Genomic DNA, 6,377 nt, shown 5'->3' on the forward strand with positions numbered 1-6,377 from the left:
TTAAGTAAGATTCTATAGATCTCTGAAGTGGACAAGAAGAAGAAGGAGGAGGAGGATGAAATAGAGAGGAATCTACATTATCCTACTATCATATATGTCATCCTCAAGAGGTATAACATTCAATACCTTAAAATAACTATAAAGCATCTTAAAGAGTTTAAGGACACTGCTCAGTTCAAGATTAAATTTAAGTTAAGTGGCAAGGATTGGGTGCTAACTAAGTGCACAACATGGAGCTAGGCTTTCTAAGCCTCCCATAAGGAAAAAATAAAGGGAAAAGGAAAGCTGTAAAAGTCCCTATGTCTAAAATGCTAGTGCCAAATCCCTCAAGAGCTATTACAAATGATTTTCTAGCCATGATGCTGAACAACATTCAAGGAACAATTGATGAAAACATCTTCCATATAAAGTAGGACATTACAAGTTTTGGGAGAATGATGCTTGCTCTAAGTGAGAAGTAGGACAAATTGAGTTTAAAAGTGAAGAAAATTATGAGGTATTTGTGTATAACATTTCATATTATCTTTGTTATAAATAAAATATTTTCATGTGAGAAATATTTTATTTTTATATTTAAATTTACATAATAAAAAACAAAAAGTATTTTTTTTTGGTTTCATTTTATATTATATATTTTACTTACAATAAGAGAAAAATAATTTCATAATTATTTACTTTGGTAATTTTGAAGATTTTTTCATGTATATCTCTCTATTTATATTATAATTTTTTTATTTTTATAAAATATTTAAGCACATTTTACTAATTTTTTAATTAAAAATATTTGTCAATACTATAAAGGTTTAGTAATGAAACTAAAGGATGGATTTAAATTTGTCACTAAATTTATAAAATTTGATTAAAATATGATGACATTCTATATTCATGACAAATTTATATAATTAGTGATAGATACCAGTCTTCAAAAAATTAGTGACAAATTTTCAATTCATCACTAATGTTAATTTTTTTGGTAGTTATTCTCCTTTTTTCTTTTCCAACTTTTTTTTTTCATTTTTTCATTGTTTCATTTTTCTAAATATGATGTGATCATGGCAAAAAACAATGATGTGGTTAAGTTATTTTATTTTCTAAATATGACGTGGTGTTGACCAAGATGCCATATAAGCAACATTTGATAGGGTTAATATTGTTTGTAACATATAAGCACGGTCATTCTTAATTTACTAAGTGTAATATCTTGATTTGCAAACACAGAAATTTTTAGTGTTTAACAAGGGTAATTTAGTCAAAATAAGTGATTTACGAACTAATGATGTTTTTGGAACATTAATAAGGCTTTTGGACCTTTCGACAGCTTGGGAAATGAGCTAAGATAGTGTAAGGGTCAATTGGGCTCGAGCTTTTGTGTCATGTGTCACGGTACATAACTAGTTTTTAGGTTAAATTAGACATGAGATTGCGTCTAATTTTAGAAGGGAAAAAGAAATAAAACATGAGGAGCAACGAAAGAAAAGCTCATGGCTGTTAGGGCTTGATCTTAAGAGCTATTTAGAGACATTTTGGGCAAGATTTATCCATGAATAAGCTTCCTATATATTTTCCTTTCCCATTATGCAAAATTTCTGAATGTTTGGGGTAATATGGGACTTGATTTCATGTTTCCTTAGGTTTTGACTGAACCTATTAGTTTAGCTAAGATCTTGGGGAGTTAGATTAAGCTTTTAAACCTTGGTTTATGGATCTTGTAGTGATTTTGAATTTTTGATTAGGGTTTAGACAAACCTTAAGTAAAATTTAGGGGTTTTGAAATAATGTGGGTAAAGGGTTGGTGTTATTAGAGTGTTTGTGTGTTAAACAGAAATAATAAATGTATTGAAAGTGTTGAGGGTGTTAAAGTTAGATTTTTAGTATAGTGAGTACCCAAAATTATGCTAAAAAGGGGTTAGTTAGGGTGAGAATTGATGTTAAATATGTGGATAAAGTATTGGCCAGTTATTGATATGCTAGTAGACACTTATAGAGCTAAGTTTGAGCACGATAACCCTTTTGCAATAAAAGGGTTAAGGTAATTGAATTATCTAAACTCTCTATTTATGTATTTGGATGAGGGTGTGGCAATTGCGAAAGCTACCATTGTATTGGACTAATATAGTATTAATATGAAAAGGAAATTATGTTTTAGAAATTTTATGTGAAGTGGGATGAATAACTATGTTTTGTACAATTGTGGTTTTGAAGATTTTATGCTAAATCCTATGTTTATGTACATCTACTTGTGAAATTGTATAATTTATGATGGAAATGATTATTCAAGTGTAAAATTTATATGTTTATGGCTATGTGGAAATGTTTAGCATATATTTGGCATGATCATTGTTAGAGGGTGGAAGTTCACCGCAGTGTTGTTGTTCGAGAAAATTGTTTGGAAATCCATATGGTATACTGGTACTATGGAGGCCTCGATGCAAAGTTCTATATTTGTTTAGAAATTTCAGTACTATTTGAGACAGATTGGGTATATGACACCTTGGGTATTTAGGAAAAGAAAGAATCTATGGTTCATAATTTGTGAAGGTGCCTTTGGCCGAGGCTTCCTCCTACAATTAGTAAGCTTGAGCCTATCTAGTCATATGAATTTGGTTTTATCAAATTGTTAGCCCACAAATTCAATTGGAGGAAATAAGGAAGATATAAGGCGGTGTGTTTATTATGCATTGCATTGCCATATGTGTGTATATGTAACATGATATGTGTTGAATATTTATTTTTAAATGTCACTTCACATACTCACTAACTGTTCTCACATATGAGTAGTTTATTTAGATTATTCAATTACTAAGTTCTTAACTCACCATATGATTATATTTATCAAGTGAAGGCTTCGATAGGGGCAAAAGGAAGGAAGGGTGATAGAACACATTTGTTACCCACTTTTATTTGTCAATTAGGACTATTTTATTAATGATTTATCACCTTCAAGTGCACACATTGCATTAGATTCAGAACTTTACCTAAGTTTCTAGGTTCAATACACTAGGGGCATTTTGGTCGAAAAAATGAACTTTTGAGAAAACGTACAAGAAAAACTGAGAAAGTGCATTTTATATCCAGTTGATGAATGGTAAAATTATATTTTTAAAATTCATTTTAGTTTGGGAGTAATTAAATAAAAAAGTCAACACTTTCTTAAGTGTCTTAGTTTGTCCTAGTTTTTGGTTTGCCTTTGTGTGGAAATTTTTATATAATTTTGTGCAGCCTAAAACTTGGTATTTTCTAATTATGAATTTAATTCTGGACATAAATTAGATTTTATTATATCATATGCTATTTAATTAAATTATGTGATTTATGTGACATAGGTGGCATGTGACTTATGCATCAATTGGGCAATTGAGGTCAACACTCCTTGAGGTCAATGGCTGATGGTTTGCACATGAATTATGATTATTTTGAGGGGTTAAATCAGCTAAAATGATGTGGATGACACATGAGAAATTAGGCACACATTGGAATCATCTACAAACCAATAGGAAGTTGCCACCTTGCAAGTGTGACAAGGCTCCCATTTACATTTTAATTTCTTTTTCCTTATTTTAATTAAGCTTCAGCTGATGGGAGACACCAAGGAGCACCCCATTTTAAGCCCCAAATGGGATCCAACGTATATCTCATTCATCTTCCACATTCTCTCTCTCTTGTTCATAGTGTTCTTCATTTTCTCTCTTTTGTTCTTCATTTTCCAGCACCCTAACCTCCATTTTCAGCCACCAAACCTCCACAAAACTCATACTATTCTTCTCCTCTCTTCATTTTCATTCCATCCCTTCCATTTTCACAAGGATTGAAGCTCATTTCCATCATTCAAGAGCTATGGAGTTTGGCCTTCACAAGCAATCACTAGGGTTCTTAAAGATGAAGATTGGCTAAGTTTCTTTATAGAATCCTAGAGAGATGAAGATGGAGGATGAGTCTTGAGCTTCAAATTGGCTAAGTTCTTTTGTTTCCTATCCTCTTTTCTTTTTACTAGATGGTTAGATTCCTTAATCTAGGGTTTAATCATCTTAGCTTATGAATTCTAATTTGAATTTGATGTTGATGTAAAGAGAGAGAATTGTTTCATTTAATTTCTTCCTTGGACAGCCATGACTGAATTTTTCCACTCTTTGTTTGGCACATAATCTTGTGTTTTTCAATTAGTGAATATCTTGTGTTAATGTTGCATAATCTTGCGGTGTTAATGCTTGTGTTGTTGAGTAGCTTGACATAATCTTGTGGTTGCTCTATTTATGTGTTTGACCATGGCTGTTGAGAGAGGATTTTGAGTGAATCACTTGGCTAATGTCTTCACCAATTGGTTAATTGAACTAGGGACTTTAATCTAAGACCTAGGGAGGTTAGCTAATTAGGTTAATTGGCTTTGGATAATTTTCTTAAGTCATGACAGCTTTAGTCAAGAGGAAAGGGAAGCTAAACTTAGCCTAATCATGAGAAGATAATGAATCTAAAATCAACTAATCTCTAGGATTCCATTATTGTGAAAAGGGAACATTTCACTCACTTTCACTAGCATTTTAATTACTTGCACATTAGGTAATTAGTTTAGATAATTAGCTAGGTAACTAAATTCCTACAAACTTTGGTTGATTTATTTCACTAGATAACTTTCAATTAGACTTAAAACCATTCCTTGGGAGATGACCTAGGGTTGACCCTATATTGCATTAGGGTTAGCTTTAGTGTAATTTTGAGGATAAGCGACTAATTTCCTATCAAAGGGGCTATTGCGTCCTAAAGAGCTTTGATTTATATAGCTCTTATCTTTCCTTTGGATAATGTAATGAATTTGTATTGATTATGCCAACTTAGGATCATATGCCATTTTTGTAGTCACTTGCATGAGAATTTGTGTAAATGTGTGCATCACGGCCTAGAATAATGTATCTATGTTTAATTCATTGTGAGAGGTTGAGATATTAATACAAGTGATGTTCACTACTACAAAATAAGCTTATAAGAGTGCTTTTTTGGCCTTAGGGAGCGCTTTTAAAGTGCTTTGGTATCGAGCACTCCAAAATATACAGGAGCTATTTTAAGCGCTTATGTATGTATGCGATACAGGACCGCTTTTCAAAAAGCACTCATACATAAAAGAATAAAATATGTTTTCGAAGGCATATATGGGAGAACTCTTCAAATGAGCACTCCCATAGACAATTATAAGAGCGCTCATTTTAAAGGCGCTCCCGTAGATTGTATTAATTTTTTTAATATATATTTTTTAAAATTTCTCCCTTTACGTCTCTTTAACAGTGATTAATCACGATATCAAAAACTAATTTAGAAATAATATCAACATAAAAATTTATATACAAGGAAAGAACTTGAAATTAAAACAATTTCAATTTCAATTTCCCGACTAGCTAATTTAATTTCTAACAAGCTTAACAAATGAAGATATTGGTATTTTTCTAACATTGAGATATAACTTTATATCACAAATAGCTAATAATATATTTTGACCACTCTTCAACTAAATCTTCCATTTACTTCATAGTAAAATGCGAAGATCTTGCTCCAATAAAATAGTACACAAGATATGAAAGAAATATATAAGTAATTAACATTATATTAACTTAATTTCAAAGCTTTTGACTTGCATTTTCAAGAATGATCAACTCTTGTTGTGTGATTACTTTTCTTATAAATTTCATAACATAATATCCACACTCTCAACCTTGTAGTTGTGTAGGTACCTATAAAACAATAAAAGATATCATTATCAAAATATGGTAGAAACAAATTTCAACTTAATTTAAAATACTTTAGGGATGAAGTTATATATAAAATATAAGTATTTGCTATCAAAAATCTGACAGAGTCTCCCCTATAACTTGGAAGTTCTAGAATTTTTTAAAAATTCTACATCAATTTAGAACAGCATATTCAAAATGACAAACATAAAATATCAATTAAATAATCATTTAGATACATACCAACTTATTTTATTAAGAATATAATACAAACCTTTATTCTTTTCCATGAATAAAACTCAACAGGATTAGGCCTTTCGGTGTTTAAAAGGAGACCTTCACCACTTGGACAACGTGCTACAACCCTATAATGTAATAATTAAGCATGCCAAGTAAAAACTAATTGTTATAATAAACATATATAAAGAATATAGAACTAAAAACTTACTAATTAAATAATATCCTCATAGATTTGTAATTCTTAAAGTCACTGTCTCTCAATGAGTCAAGATAATAAATCATAGGGACGAATGGATTGCTACAAACAAGCATCCAATGTTGCCTGAAAAAAATATTTCATTAACTAGAATATCAACTAAATTTAAAGATAAATAACAATAACAATTTACCCTGGATTGTGAGGAGCTAAAAATAATATGTTTC

The sequence above is a fragment of the Prosopis cineraria genome, unplaced genomic scaffold (genome assembly GCF_029017545.1).
Source record: "Prosopis cineraria cultivar Desert tree isolate PC_DT_omini unplaced genomic scaffold, ASM2901754v1 PC14, whole genome shotgun sequence".
Classification (NCBI taxonomy): Eukaryota; Viridiplantae; Streptophyta; class Magnoliopsida; order Fabales; family Fabaceae; genus Prosopis; species Prosopis cineraria.